The sequence below is a fragment of the Octopus bimaculoides genome, chromosome 12 (genome assembly GCF_046866305.1).
Source record: "Octopus bimaculoides isolate indiv1 chromosome 12, ASM4686630v1, whole genome shotgun sequence".
NCBI lineage: Eukaryota > Metazoa > Mollusca > Cephalopoda > Octopoda > Octopodidae > Octopus > Octopus bimaculoides.
In genome coordinates this window covers 30567066-30584722 of record NC_142939.1, presented here as the reverse complement: position 1 = coordinate 30584722, position 17657 = coordinate 30567066, and the positions used below count along the sequence as shown (strand labels likewise).

Sequence of the window (17657 nt, the reverse complement as noted above, 5' to 3'; positions counted from 1 at the left end):
CACTCCTAGATATAATTATCAGATATTACATGTGGAGAAGTTGCTACCTATTTTATTGATGGTGATATGTGCCGAAAATTCAAAAGGATATCTACTGGTGCAGTTGGATTTATATTTATTGCGATCTTTACAGAGTATATATTTTTGCCCCACATTTCATTGCAGTGAGAACTCTTATATTTGCTTTGAAAATATGGGTTTTTATTGGATTGTTTGGAGGAGTATAAGTGACTTACTGAGAATTTCATGAAGGTTGGCAAATTTGACACAACATATGAGATAACACACATAGATATAAATTCAGAGACTTTTACATTTACCATTGATTATTTATGATAGCTAAAATAATAAACATAATTTCAGTCACAATACAATAATTGATTTACTCAGAAAATTAATGAAATAAACAATATATATATGTATATATATCTTTACATGTTTCAGTCATATGACTGCAGCGATGTTCGGGTACCGCCTTCAAAAATTTTAGTCGCACATCTTTTTTGTAAGTCTGCTACTTATTCTGTCAGCATCTATTTCCGAAACACTACCTTACGGGGTCGTATATACAGCAATGCCAGTTGTGAAGCAGTGGTGTGTGACAAACACACGCACAAGACACACACACGCACAAAGACACACACACGCACATATAGTATATATATATATATATATATATATATATATATATATATATATACGTGTGTGTGTGTGTGCGTGTTTGTATATATTGGGTTTCCATGTACGTGAAACTATTAGTATCGTTGTTATACATGTGAAATGATCGCCAGATGGAGTACACTTTTTGTTGAACGTTGTTGCACGGCTCAGTTCATTACATGTATTATACTCGTAAACAAATGCCAAATGCTTTGTAAGTCACGGAGAGAAAGCTACCAGGGAAGACTAATTGTATAATAACTGTATAATTATATATCAGGATAATAATGATTGCCCACTATTACAGAAAAACTTCGGATAAGTTGATGATAATTCATGATTTTTATAGTTAATGCATTAGAAAAAAGAAGCACTGATTTAGAAGTTATAAACGTAGAGTACGTTCCAACGTGAACTGAAACCAAGACTATTGCGATGACCAAGTAGAAAATTGGTCTGATACTTTGCAATTTACTGGCAACTCAGAAAGTCAGAATCTCTCATATAATAGCATACTATATTGACAAAAGCCTATTATCTGCTTTGTAAACGAGAATATCGATTCTAGCATATGCATGTGATTTGTCTTATTTACCACGTGTGAATATCGACTCGAAAAAATTAAATGCAATAGGGTGATTCGTCTCAGTGTTTAGTCTGAGAATGTGTAAACATACTCACTGAAGTTAATAGTAATGCATAAAATAACGTTTTGTTATTTCAAATAAATAAATAAAAAAATAGGTGAGTTGTGACGGAAATTCTTGAATTTAATAGATTTTTAATCGATAGGAATTATTTAACTTCAATTGAATTTAAGTGGGATTGACAGTTAAAGTGGTTTATTTCAGAAGTACCAACTCTACCTGCATACGTATTGCATTGAATTCTGTTAAATTTTAAAGAAACCCGACTTTACACTGTACAGGAACTAATATTCGAAGAATATTTATGTTTGTCATTATTATACATTTCAAAACCATTATTGTTTCTTTTACATTTAAACCATTTGTAATCCTATAGTTTTAATTAATCTTAATTTATATTGCATTATATAGTATATCTTCATTTTCCTTCACTCACATACACGCACAAATACATACTCACACAAACGCACACTCACTCACATACGTGTATATATTTCAGGAAATGCTCGTCGATATTCAGTTTATTTAATTTGCCAATGTAAATTATATAATGAACTTCATGATTGTCTGAAGTGTTTCGTGAAAAAAGCGAGAGCTATGTGTATGCTTCCTCGATTATGTGCCTGTAATTCCAAATACAATAGCATTAAATGAGAGGTGGCTAATCGACTAAAACAGAGATAGATGGCTCTTTTAGGGAAAATGAGGAACACGTTTATCGTTAATTCCATTAAAATTCAAAATCTACTTTATATAGAAATTAAATGTCTATAACGAAATAAATATATTGCTCTCAATTTAAATCAACTTAATTAGTGCTTTTCTTCCATGAGCTCTTCACAAGTCCGGACATATTAAAGAATGTTTATCTAATCTTGTAAGCTTCACTTCCAGAATGCTCGTTTTACTCTTTTCATCACTTATATTACTAGTATCTACTGTTGTTTGTCATTATTTGTTGATTCTTATTTTTATTTTACAATCTTGATCTTGCTAATTACGTTGTCTAGTAAGGGAGAGTTACAGGAAGGTTTCCTTAGGAGACAGCTATTTTATACATTTTCGATTAACGAGTAAATACACTTCAATGCACTCATCTATAAAAGATATAATAATGGAAAGAAAATGGTATATCACTGGTATAACAAAGCGAAACCAACATCGTATTACTTTCGTGAACTGCGCAATGAAGTTGCAGAGAGTTTTATGTCAAAATTCGACCATGAACTCTGGTGGTACATTAGAAATCAGGTCACTTTCTGTATTTTCTTAATGTCATTAGAAAATATATGAACGTTGTTAAATATCATTTAATTCTCCAAGTTTATTTCAGTTACTGTTTAACTAAAATATATATATATATATATATATATATATATACGTCAACATTATGAATGTGCATCTCTAACAAAATCAATGCCTGCATATGTAAATTTGATACTGCAATGTTAACAATATGGATGATTAAAGACATTATAAGACAGTTTTCAGGAAATCGTTTTTCAAGAACCGCCATCAAAATTCAGCGACTTTTAAGTCATTATATACTATAGACATACAATCTATTTGTGCATAGGTCAGCCAATGAAATAGTTTAAAAAGGATAAGGAATTGCATCAGCTACACAAAGTGATTATTTGTTTACTACCATACTATGTAAGTACATATTCAGTTACGTTTCTTCAAATACATGTTGCTCTACCTGTTATTTTCTAAATTCTAATATAGTGTATTTTTGTGATGATGCCATTTAGGCAGAGGACTGAGAAAGTTGCCGAAATTGTGCAAAAGACTCTTCTGGAATTGATCCACCCAACCCCGTATATTATCGTATTTTACTACCTATGTGTTGATTAGTTCTATTGAAACTGTGTAAACCCCGGTGAGCAAAATCCCATTTACATTCAAATACCCACTGGTCACTTATTTCAGCAGCAAGTGTCATATCTACTTTGCATTTCGGAGAGATTTACTATTTATTTTCGGACACGATATAGCATTCGTATTAAACATTGTGATCAATGTTTAATACGAATTCATTCAATCGACTTACCTAAGTAGAGTTATGAATAAAGTGTCTGCTTAATATGTGTTCATTGTATAGATATGTAGACAAATGGGATTTCAAAATTCAAATTGAAATTTTTCTCGGACATTAGATATGAATTAAATAGTATATACGAATTAGAAAGAAAACTTTCATAAAATGATACTTATGAAATACATATTTCTATATTGCTATTTCTAAATCCTAATCTTATGTTTATTTTTTTACATGAAATTAGTTTGAAATAACAGATAAGGGAAACATTTATTTTTAAGTTTATGTTATTGGGTAATATGGCATCCACATTATAAATGTGCTTTGAATAAATACATTTAGATTTCACTTACATGAAATCTAAGGTCAAGATTTCTAGTAATGCGAGGATATCGTTTCACTGATCAAAACCACTTAAAATAGTTTCTTTTCCAATCTCTGAAAATAAAGATTACAATGCATTTTAAAATTTCAGTTTCCGAAGCTTGACATAGGAAGGCATATTCACTTTTTAGTAAGCCCTAAGCAGTGTTCAGCGAAAGACAATTCAGCCGTCCTGTAACGAAAATAACATCTTGTCATAATGTTATCTATAATGCATCTGAAAACTACGCCCGTTCATAAACAAGCAAAAATCAATTTACAGATTTTAGCATCATATTTTCATGCGGTTGGTTAGGATCAAAATGGCATATGTATAATAAATGGATAGTTAGAGGTATTGTTTGAACTTATGTCACTATTAGGAACAATTTATGCTTCACTGCCCATTTTGTGAATAGCTGAGTTAATCAAAAATTTAACATTAGTAGTATGACTTACGTGGAAAAAAAAATACATTAGGATTTTTAATACATTTTCTGAGTATTGACAATGTATGTTTTCACTTGTTTTTATTTTCTTGCATCAAGATTATGAGGAAACCCATCTGCACTCTACTAAATCTTTTCTGTCAATACGATGCATAACTTAAGGAGATTTTACGTATATACTTTGCTTTTAAAATAAGATCTAAATATCTTCTTTTTTACTTGAATTTTCTAATCTAGTTGTTCACCTATCTTCCGATATTTTTTGTTCAACTAAACGCTGAATGCCTTAGTGTTAATTCGGATATATGAAAATTAGTCAAGTTAAATGGAGAGTCTGGCTGAGACTGTGCGAACGTACAACAAGGATATAAAGAGGGAATACAGTATTTTGAAGTGTGCGGTGCTTACTCTGAAGCGAGGCAAAAGAGTAAATTGTAGCGGCATAGAATTGCCAAACGGAGAGGGAATGGAAGATGATGATGGGTACAATTACCTTGGGATCCTACTCAGAGAAATTAAAGGCAATATCATCACTGCATATTTCAAGCGCCTCAAATTTCTCCTTGAAATCAAAGCTCAACTGAAGGAACCTTGTGACTGGCATCAACATATGGGCTGTTGCAGTTGTCCGATATAGTGCACCCACATGAGATGGATACAAGTGGAGATTGACCAACTCGATCTCACTACCCGAAAGACAATGACAATGCATGGTGCCCTCCACACTAAGGCAAATTTACAAAAGTCTATATGAAGACAGGTAAGGGTGGACGCGGGATGATCACCGTACGGGAGTGCATCAACGGTGAAAGAAGAAATATGGCAGAATATTTGGTAAGCAGCAAACAAGACTTGCTACAGTATGCTGCTAGTTCAGAAGAAGTTAACAAAAAAGAGAGTGCTCATGAATACCGATCAAAAACAGCCAATGAGGGAGAAGAAACCTTACTCCATATGGAAATACATGGCCAGTTCCACCGTGAAAGCAACAAGGTAAAATACCAAGAGCATCATGGAGGTGGTTCCAGAAGAGTGAACTAAAAAAGAATACTGATGGTGGTGGTGGTGGTGCTGGTGCTGGTGTTAGTGCTGGTGTTAGTGCTGGTGATGCCGATGATGATGATGATGATGATGATAATTGTGAAGATGATGAGGATATTTGTATTATACAGCATTTAAGACGGTTGATGGACTAGCACAGGTTACGTTAGTTTTACTCCTCAGTATACTCCTTAACTTAAACTTCACTACGCTCGCTGTGGCATATTGTTCTTGCACCGGATTTGTTGTGTCTAAACAGATAGGTTACTTGTTCCTCTGTGATTGGTCACGTGATGTAGATATATCTCCTGAGAAACGAATAAAGTTCGAAATTCAATTAAAGCTTCTGATAATTTTACTTAATATACGGAGAAATAGATAAAAGTGGCGCGTTCGTAAATGTACAGAGTAGGTTTCTATAGATACATATATTTATCTACATACCTATATACATACATACGCACATACACACACACACACACAAACACATACACACACACACACACACACACATATATATATATATATATATATATATATATATATATATATATATATATATATATATATATATATATATGTAATTCCAAGATATATACTCACTCTCATGCATATATAAATATATATGCACTCAATCTACACACATACACATTTATATAATTAATAAAAAAAGGAACACAAGAACGCGAGGACGTGGTACATGCAAAGTATTAATAAGACGCTAAGTGAAGGAAAGAGAGGTTGTTTTACGTTTCGAGTAAAGCTCTTCTTCAGATACAGGGGACATAGAGAAGTCGAAAAAAGGAAAGGGAGACAGAGAAAGAACACCGCCAACAATCCACATGTAGTTACATTTTGTAGTTACATTGTTGTGTGTACGCCCCCAGAAGATAAGTAGGCTAGTCCAATACGTATAAATAGTGGACGAGATAGCTAGTCGTGAAGCGTCACGTAGATTTTTTAGTTGAGTTGCTGATTTGGTTGGACGAAAGTGTTGTTGTTTCGAGTGGTGAGTTATTGTATCTTGTGTTTTTGAAACTTATATTGTTGGAATTTTGTTAATTATTGTTGAATTTGTTTCTTTCGTCCCCATTTGTGGGTGAAGATATGGAAGCTGGCAGTTACTCTGTGGTAGCAGGCAAAATCATGTCAGCCGACATGCTGCGACTGACAGAAGTGAAGGTAGAAAACAATTTTTTTTTACAGTTTAATGGACCGTTTGATAAGTAGAGGGATTGCTTCCGGTTAACGCCACCTGTTTTACAAAAGGCAGAGGAGAAAATTATACTTTATCGTACGTTGAACGTTGAAACTAAACGTGTGGAAGTAGCAAAGATTGAAGCCATTGAAGAGTATGCGGTAAGTCAAAGGAGTGACCACATTCTACGCCAGAGGAAGGAAATACGGCACAGTGGAAGTGCGCTTTGTGAATGAAGAAGAAGCAAAAAAATATTTCGTTGTGCCTTTGAGAACGGCCAAGTGGGCACTCTTGCCATCCTACTGCGGAAAACGAGCCGAAAGAGTTAGGATAGGGAGAGTTCCCCCAGAAATAGAAGAGGCAGCTATCCTCTATAATTGTCAAAAGGAAGCGGAGGTGATTGAGGTTGAGAAGTTTATTGAGATAAACTGTTGAAGATATGGGTTAGAAGTCGTGATTCATATAACCCTACCGGATTTGCATAAAATAGTAGAGGAGCTGGTGCTCCGCGATGAGACCCGGTTGAGGATCGTGGTGGTGGGAAGACCACCTATATGTTCTAATTGTAGAAGTAGGGAACATATGCACGCAAAGTGTCCCCATAAACAAGAGCAAATAATGGAGAACCAGGCAGAGGTGGAGGAAGGAAGTAGTAGTGGAGGAGGAAAAGAATGAGGAAGAAACAGTGGCAGACAGGAAAAGAACAACAGTGGAGTCACCACAAAAAAGAAGAGAAAGGTGGAAAAAGTGCAAGAGAAAAAAGTATCAGAACCAGAGCCAACAAGTAGGGAAGAAGTAATAGACAGAGAGGAGGAATATGAGGAGTGGTAAGAGGAAATAAGGAGGAGAAAGGAATATGTGAGCCAAAGAACGCAGCCGACGAGACGACACTTAAGACTGATGATAATTTACGATTAGAATGTGGAAACTGAGAGAAAGATGGCAAAGGTGAAGAATTTAATAAAGTAAGACTGGATGAAGAGGTGTTTGGTCACGAAGAAAGAGCAATACTGTTGGAGAGAGTGAGAGAGAGAGAGAGAGAGAGAGAGAGAGTGATAAGGGGAGAGAGAGGGAGAGGGAGAGAGGGAGAGAGAGAGAGAGAGGTAGAGTGAGAGACGGAGAGGGAGAGAGAGAGAAGGAGAGAGAGAGGGAGAGAGGGAGGGAGAGGGAGACAGAGAGAGATAGGGAGACGGAGAGAGAGAGGGAGACGGAGAGAGAGAGGGAGAGTGAGAGAGAGAGTGAGAGGGAGAGAGCGAGTCGAGAAATTGACGGAATTGTTTGGAAGAAGAATAAGGAAAACTGGATCGTACTTTCAGTACGATACACCACCGAATGTTATCGAATTTGATGACTTGCCCGATTGCATGCGAGATATGTAAAATCGTATAAAAGACTTATGAAATTATGATTTATTAGAACAGTAAAATGGGACTGCTTGCTTTGGGGGAGCTCATAAGCCATTACACTTTTTTAAATTCTTTAATTCATTATATTCATATTTCATTCGCTTCGTTCTATATACCCCGCGTTTTGTGTTGTCTGTCCTCGGGGTGTCCCCCCTTTGTTCAGGCTTTATGACTATAATAAAGAAGGAAGAAAATAAGCGTCACGTTAAGGTAGCCGGAGTCGTCGGTAGACTAGACGTCGAGTTCTGTTGAGTCGAGTCGTCGAAAATGAGAGTTCGGTAGTTGAGTAGAGGTAAGTTATTGGCGAAGGCATGCCATCCGAACGTGCGATATAGCATATATACATACATATATATGTATGTATGTATGTATGTATGTATATATGTATGTATGCATGTATATATGTATGTATGTATATATATGTATATTTATATAGACATACACACATACACACACACAAACACACCCACACACAAACACACACACACACACACACACAAACTTACGCACACGCACATACACACACACACACACACACACACACACACACACACATATATAGTAACTAAAATCGTAGCAAGGATACAGAATTAATAATTTATCGGTTGTTATCGTTTACTGATTTCGCGGGTGAAAATAATTGGGTGAGTAATGAATCTGTTTCATGTGTGTAGAATTATGAGCATTCTGTATTATTAATAAAACTATTATTTGACTTGGGCTAACTACTGAACACGTCCTGCACCTCTACTTAATATAATCCAATAGAACATCAGAGCAATAGCTAACAATATATCAACAATGTTAGCTGATATCCTATAACAAAGAATATAAATGTATAGTTTTATTTCCTAACCTTTGATTCATTTCATAAATAATATATTCCTTTCAGGATAGCAGTATTAACTCGAACCATGTAACTACACGTAGCATAATTCTGTCTGACTTATCACTGCACTTGGGAGATTCAAACCAAAACCTTCGTTACAGCAGATATGATTAAATATCCCTCGATATGCTTTTTTTCTCCGTTTTCAAAGAAATGCTTCACGAAATCGACTAGAGCATTCAATCGTAAGGTTACTCTTATCGCACTGAAATTTCCATTTCGTAGCTTAGCCATTGGAATTTAACTGTGATCAAAAGAATAAATCTACTTACTCTGTTAACAGGAATTCTTGGAAATATTGATAGCCTTAGTCGATAAACAAGTTTCTGAATGCTATACCAACCAGCAAGCGTATAACGTTTATAAATCATTGTATTATTCTCCCCTTCATATATTACCTATTTTCCATTTGTTCAGCTTCGACTGAAAAGAAACAATAATGCTCTAGACTTCATTCAACTGGTAATGGGTTACGCCCCTTTACGCTCAATGTTTTCAAATTTTGACTGGTCTAAACAAAATGCTGCCAGTATCATAATGGATGCGATTAAATGGGCAATACGCATTTTTTTTATTAACTTGCAAGCTTCTACGTGAAATTTTTAAACACAGATATAGTAATATCATAAGTGTTCAATCGTTATATTTTCATTTTCGTTTTGGTGCTTAGCTATAGATGGCCTATCCGTATATTATATATTGCTCAATTTACCACATCATAATATATCTCTAGATAGATAGAGATTACTTACACAACAATGTTCATTACATTTGATTTTTCTCCTCCTCCTCCTATTCTCAAAATATGCTTATATAGAGTAAACCACCGTTGCCAGTATATATATATATATATATATGTGTGTGTGTGTGTGTGTGTGTGTGTGTGTGTGTGTGAGTGTGTGTGTGTGTGTGTGCGTGCGTGCGTGTGTGTGTGTGTATATATATGTATATATATATATATATATATATATATATTTATATGAAAGAAGGTTTGAAAATGCACTTATTTTTAAAAAAATATTTATTTACTTAACCGGTTTCACTTTTTTAGAAAAAGATTATCAAAAGTCTTTGAGAATAATAAAAAATGTTAAAAAACAGTCTGAGTATTAAAATGCATATATACATTCTTTGATGATAAAATATATTTAAAGTATAAAGCTTTGTATGAACTTTGTAGTGTTACATACTGATTGTCATATATATTTATATAGATATATGGTTATGTCCGTGCAAGTGTATATACTTTTGTATATATATATATATGTGTGTGTATGTGTGTGTGTGTGTGCGTGTGTGTGTGTGTTTAGCTATCTCTGTATATGTGAGTGTGATTAATTGCGTCTTAGATCTCAGGTGCAATTCATGCAATTCAAGAATGTTACACCCAACGTCGTCATCAGGTTCCTTGATTGCTTTGAATTCTATCACAAGACAACTAACCCCGGTCTCAATTGCTGTAATGGGATTAATATTCCGAGTTGTTCACCTCTTCTGCGACGGCATTAATATTGTTGTTTTATGTGCGTTGATATATTTGCAAATACTCTTAATTATAGCATATCCTTATCTTTGATAACCTACTCAAGCAGAGACATGCATAATTTGATTCTCCAGAGAAATGGCTTAAGATTTCTAGAATTCTTTATTTTAGCACCATTTGTTTATCTATATTTTATTCTTTGCTACAACTAAATTAACGTTATTTCCAATTTAAGCTATAACAAAGCCATTTTAAAACAATCGATTTTAAATGGTGATTAACTGTATTTTAATGAATACAGATAATTTGATGACATAAGTCTGTGTAATGTATGATGCTGTAAATCTTTGCGTAGTGCATAACTGTGCAAATGACAGCATGTGGTTCTATTTTCACTTTCTCTCAATATCACTGTAATTATTTACAGTGAAAATATCCTCTTTGCACGCAATAAAGTAAAGCATTAAATCATAGTTAACTATTCGGTTAACGAGTGCTAAATACAAGGCTGAACTGACAAGATTATCGCTGGCACAAATAGTAAAATATTTATTGCCCATTGAAATTCGAAATTGAGGAAAATTTCTGTAAATACACGAGCTAAATTTAAAAACAAAAAACAGAATTTGATAGATGAACTAACAATGTTAGAGATGTTTACGTTGATATTGTACTAAAGTACTAAGCTTATTCAGCGACTAGTTTAATGTTTATTGAATCCTCTAAAGATATTTGGTTTAAAATTGTAGTAGAACATTTCTACAGATAGTTATCACTTGCAGGATTAAACGTCAATATAAATTAGACCAATATCATTTTACAGAATGTCCATGTATTTGCATAATACCGTCTCTAAGTTACACTTGGACGTGCTTAGAAAAAGTTGCAAATGTTTGTACAATATCATTAACAAACTGTACTTGGTAAGAAAACATTTAAATAGTCACTCACAGGCATGTGTATTTGCGTGAGTTTGTTCACTGCCATATACCCAATTGGTTACTTAGAAAAATATATAAAAAGACACATCTCTTCCTTGACACTAGCTATTGTGTATGTAGAGTTACAGGGAATATACGTGGTAAATTACTATAGAAATCAACCACCTCCAAAACAGACGAAGCATAAATGTTGACATAAATTAACACAATAAAATATTATACATCATCTGTATAATATTTTTGTACATATATTATATATCTTATATATTTGATATAAAGATATATTATCACTATTTCTTTGAGATGTATGTTTTGATAATTAAAAATCGCTGCTGCAGAAATATCCAAATTCGCTAGGATTTTTGACACATTATCAACCAAGCTGTCACTATAACTCGAATACTTTTGACAATGAGCGTTACATGAAGCGATTAATCAGCTTGTATTCAGCAATTAAGTAACCCACAGAAAATACCTTGAGAAAAGGAAAGAGAGAGTAGCGTACAACAGAGTGGCGTATGTAGAAGCATTTGCAAATACATAGCAATCTAGGATTCCATTACATAGATTGAATATTATAGTGATCGGCAATTTTAAGTTCATAAATAATAGTAAATAGTGTATAGTAAACCAAATTAAGTATGAACATTTTACTCATACAATTCTAAACACAATGAAAACATATGAACGTACATCGTAGTCTTTTATGTTGAAATGGAAAACAGGAGAATGTATAGATTTTTAGTTATTTCTCATTTCACAATGCGACATAGATACATTAATTTTATCCGTCTTCGCCAATGAAACATCAGTCAAGTAGTGTACTAGAATGCATAGGATATAGTGAGGAATCGATAACGTGTTTATTGGCATAGTTAACTTGTGCTTATAAGTTCTCAAAAACAACCAAATTGTTCTTAAATGAAATGACATTCCCGTCTTAAAATAATATATATTTACATCTTAGTTTTATCATTATGTTTCATATATATTTCTCTCTAACATTACAATCATTATAAATAGTATTTCACTGATACACACTTTACCACATTATCTTCAATTACATACATCTGCCATCATTGACATCATTATAAAAAAAATTACCATGGTCATATTCATTCACATCACCAACATCGATATCGCTGTACTACATGCTCATCAGTGGAGTTCGTGGGGACTTCCTCCTCACCATCACCGACATAACCACCACAACCAACATCATTGTCGTCGACCTCATCGCCATCATCATCATCATCATCTCATAGTCGTCGCCGACGTCATCGTTGACGTCATCATCGCGACATTCTCAATATTATTATCGTTACAGTAAATAATTCTCAAACGAATTCTCCTAATCAGAAAGGTGCCCTCTTCCGCACCGCCATCGAATCACGGCCGTTACTAGCAGCATTGTTACTACAGTTATATATTTGATTGTAACTAACATTAAAAAAACAGGTTCGTACTTCACACAGTGAGGGAGATATCAACATGGACGGTGATCATGTACACATTAACGCTGGTCTATGTTATGTAGTTTACATTTGAAAAATGCATCACAATCTTGTTCATCACATTTTTTACATGTATCTGGGACTGTATTAGACAAAGTATTTCTCTATTTTGCAAGGACACTCAGCTCATTTCAGTAAAACTGGAGTGCTATTTCACGTAGCACGAGCAACAGCTTAGAAGCTCAAATTGTTGAATTGATGAAGAGGAAAAGAAGATGGCGGAAGATGAAGTCGGTTTGAAGTATATCAGTGAAGATAATGAGGAACAGGATGTAGGGGGAATATAATTATGATTACCATCATATTATAAACACAATAATAAACCACCAGAAAAATTAAACATCATCATCGTCATTATTGCTTTGAAATTTATTTTAGTTAACTAAATGATAATCACTTTTTAATTGCATTGAAATTTTATATATGATGGAGCTATTTCTTAAAATTAGTTTTAATTTGTTTCTGCTATTAATGAAACGTGAATGTTTCAAATTAAATTATTTCAAAGTTTGTTCTATTTTTATATAATTTAATATCCGGAATATTTCAGTTACTTATTTCAAAGGAACTCTTTTCATTCAACTACATTTTTTTTTTCAATTTATTCACTTCATTTCTTAATCCAATATTCATATACAGTTTCTAAACATCTGCTTAAATAATATTCTTTAAAATGTTCTTTTGTTGTCATTGTTGCTGTATATGATGTGTTGCTGGTATTTCACTTCGTATTACTGATGCAGCTGATATTTTAAGATTGAATTGTTTACAAAGGAATGCAAAACTTACAATTCTAATTCGTTGTAAAAACTAATTGAATTGTAGACATATATACAGAAAGAAAAATACATATATGTGTGTGTATGTGTGTGTATCTATATATATATATATATATATATATATATATATATATATATATATATATATATATATATATATATATATATATATATATATATATATATATATATGTATGTATATATATATATATATATATATATATATATATATATAAATATATATATATATATATATGTGTGTGTGTGTGTGTGTGTGTGTGTGTGTGTGAGTGTGTGTGTGTGTATGCATACATATGTATTAATGCATCTGTATATCTAAGTATAGACACACACACACACTCATACACACATGAAGGATATTAAGTGCATTCAGGCATACATGTGAGTTAGTATCTATGTATGTGTGTAAATATATATAATTACAACTCTTCTATCTACATATTTGTATATGACTATAGGGCGGCGACCTGCCAGGATCGTTAACACGCCGGGTAAAATGCTTGGCAAAATTTCGCCTGTCTTTATGTTCTGAGTTCTTATTGCACCCAGGTCGACTGTGCTGTTCATCCCCAACCTTTTTAGCATCTATAAAATAAGTACCAGTTTAGTACTGCAGGTCGATGTAATCGACTTAGGCTCTACCCCGAAGTTTCTGTCCTTCTGGCTAAGTTTGAAATTAGTAAATGCGGGTTTATACGTAGGCGCAGGCTTTTTTCTGTATGATAAGAAGCTTGCTTCCCAATGACATTGTTCCGGGTTCAGTCCCTTGAGAAAATGCCTTCTACACTCGCCTCCGGCCGACCAGAGAGTTGTGTGTGTGTATTTGATAGACAGAAACTGAAAGAAACTTGTATATATTTATGTATATATGTGTGAGCGTCTTTGTACATGCCTTCACTACCGCTTTACAAGGATTGTTGGGGTTTTTATCTCCACGTAACTTAGCGGTTCGACAACAGGGTACCGATCTTTAAAAAATATGCCATTTCTTCAACTAGAAACCTTTGAAGGTGGTGCCCAGCTTGGCGGGAGTCAAATGACTGAAACAAGTTACTGATACATACTTACGAGTCTGTAAACGACTTTACACGCTAAACGAAAAACTTGTTGTTTATTGAGAACTCATTGCCTATATAGATTACATTCAGATTACGTGATACGAGTTCCAGCATTTCGTTATTTAGGTTTCGGTGACATTTGCACATTCATCACACCCATATTAGCAGATTAGTCAATAATGGGCGACGTATACTCAAGAGGCTATGCTGTGCTGAGGAATGTCAAACACATCGCTAATTTTATAGTCTTTGAACTTTTACTACATAGAAACACGTTGGCTACAATCATTGGTGTTCGCCAAAAGTGACTTGTGAAATATAATCACAGCTTTTTTACCTTCTCAGTTCACATGTCACCGACGACAGCTACAAAATATATTCTATTTGAAGGACGATCAAATAAAGTAGCAGTTAAGTACTGGGTTTAATACTATCCAGAAATATCGACAATCACTATTTTCGTTCCCATGTCACCCCTGTCATCATCATTATCATGTCGTCGTCGTCGTTATTGTTGTTTTGTTGTTGTTGTAGTTGTTGTTGTTGTTGTTGTTCAGAAGGCAAGCTGACGGAGTTGTTATCACGCTGGACGAAATGCTAGGTGGTATTTTGCCCAGCGCTATGTTCTGAGTACAAATTCTACCTTGGTCGACTTTGCTTTTATTGTCATCGGGGTTGATAAATTAACTACCAGTCAAGAACTGGTATTATTATCATTATTGTTGTTGTTGTTGTTTCTCTTTACATTCCGATTTCAAAATCCTTGAAGTTGACTTTGCTTTTTATCCTTTCGCGGTCCATGAAATAAGTACCAGTTGAGCACTGGAGTCGAGGTAAAAGACTAGTCTCCTTCCCCAAATTTCAGTCATTGTTCTTATTGTAGAAGCGATTCTAATTAGTATTATTATTAATGATATGTGGCGTGGTAAATTCGTCAGCATGGTGTACCAAATGCCTAAGGGCATTTCGTCCGCCTTCAGTATCTTACTTCAAATGTCACCGAGGTCGAGTTAGCCTTTCATCGTTTCAGGGTGCAGGAAATATGTACCAGCCGAGCACTGGGGTCGATCTACTCGCATAGACCCCTTCCCAATAATTCACGCCTTGTTACGTTCCTATATCAGAGAAGATTATTATTTTTATTATTATTATTATTATTATTATTATTATTATTATTAAATGTGGCGAGATACTAGAATCGTTACCAAACAGAACAAAATGCCTAGCAATAATTTTTTCAGGCCCCTTTTGCTCAGAGTTCCAGTTACAACGAATTCGGTTTTCTTTTCATCCTTTCGTGGTCGGTAAACCAGGTATCACTTGAGGGTCAATGTTATCGACTATACTCAATACAATCGAATTGCCCATCCCCTCATAATTGCTGTTCTTGTGACAGAATTAGAAAGGATTATTATATGTATATTGTTATTCTTATTATTATCATTATTAACGTTTATACTTTAGTCTTACTGAAACTGTCATTAACTATTGTGGTTTTTATTCTTGATTTCCTATTTATATACGAGTGAATAATTTTTCACTATTGCCGTGCCAAAAATAAAAGTAAAAAACTCAGTTATCGTAATATATTTCCGTTGTAACAATATCAATATAAACCAATAAAACTAATACCAACGTTTAAAGATAATAGTTTGATGTTCTTTAAAAGTAGATGCTTTGTTAAACGGTAAGTCATTTTTATACTTGGTATGGGAATATGAAAGCAGACAAATGGTGATAAAGCTATTGCAAATCAAACATACTCTGTTGTTTATTATATCCCCACTAGTGGAGGCGCCATGGCCCAGTGGTTAGGGCAACGGACTCGCGGTCATAGGATCGCAGTTTCGATTCCCAGACCGGGCGGTGTGAGTGTTTATTGAGTGAAAACACCTAAAGCTCCACGAGGCTCCGGCAGGGGATGGTGGCGAACCCTGCTGTACTCTTCCACCACAACTTTCTCTCACTCTTTGTGTTTCTGTTGTCCCCGTAACTCAAAGGGCCAGCCTTGTCACACTGTGTCATGCTGAATATTCGCGAGAACTACGTTAAGGGTACACGTGTCTGTGGAGTGCTCAGCCACTTGCACGTTAATTTCACGAGCAGGCTGTTCCGTTGATCGGATCAACTGGAACCCTCGACGTCGTAAGCGACGGAGTGCCAACACTATATTCCAACTATATAAGTCGGCGAGCTGGCAGAATAGTTAACACACCAGAAGCAGAATACTTAGTGGCATTTCGTCCGTAGTTACTTTTTTGAGGCCAAGTTCTGCTCAGTTCGGTTTTCGGGGCTCAACACAATAAGTACTAGCTGAGTGATGGGTTCTATGTAAATTGCTACCCATTACTAAATTCAAATTCCCTGTAACTTCATAATATAAGTTCAAATCGTATAGGAGTGTCTGAGAACGTCATATTGCGTATAACTGTCTAATTTGTCAAAGATTTACACCAAAATAAGCATTGTTTGTTGACAAATACAAGTAAATTGTGGATTGTTTGTTTACAATTGCTTTATTTTCATAAACGAATAGGGTTATCATTTGGTTTTCAGTTGAATTACCTCTAAGTCAAATGTTCCTTAAAATAATTTCAGAGTACATTCCTGGTAAGTTTAGAAAATGTTGTGTATCATTCAAAACATTGACTTTTTATAAAACAATAATCATATGTGATTATGATCAGTCAAAATGTATTGTAAAGATTAATTTTAAAATTATACTGCTTCTCTAAAAATTGAACACTACTGGTCCATAATATTGATTACAAAAGTTAGTTTAACAGCAAATTACAGATGTAATGTACACAGAGATATATAATTAAGCATTTGTAACACGCGTCTCGACGCATACGATAGAATTATTTGTAACATTATTAGTAACATATATACGCTTAAAAATAACAGCAAAATCGTGTCATAACTCCGGGACACCAACCACCATATAGATCGCATTTCCAGTAAGCTGTCTATGATATTACGCGAAATGGTATTAGGTTTCTTCCACGAATTAAATCATAAGAATTCTGCAGTGATTAGTTCAACATTTCTCGTGAGTAGAATATAAATGCTAACTGTTCGCTTTTCTTTTGTTTTTTAATTTTGTATTCATTTGTTTAATATCTCTTCATTTTCTGTCATTTCAGGTAAGTGAATTATAAAGGAAG

General features: G+C 34.2%; 1 protein-coding gene across 2 annotated transcripts in view; it reads left to right on the top strand.

Annotated features, from left to right (window-relative positions):
• The window catches only part of LOC106869914 (neurotrimin), a 1519776-nt gene that overhangs the window by 318905 nt on the left and 1183214 nt on the right, over nucleotides 1-17657 (top strand). For both annotated transcript variants that reach the window (XM_089360901.1, XM_089360902.1), the window contains exon 2: nucleotides 17637-17657. This exon is cut by the window's right edge and continues 50 nt beyond it. The gene's annotated coding sequence lies outside the window, so the exon portion shown is untranslated. The remainder of the gene's footprint in view (nucleotides 1-17636) is intronic.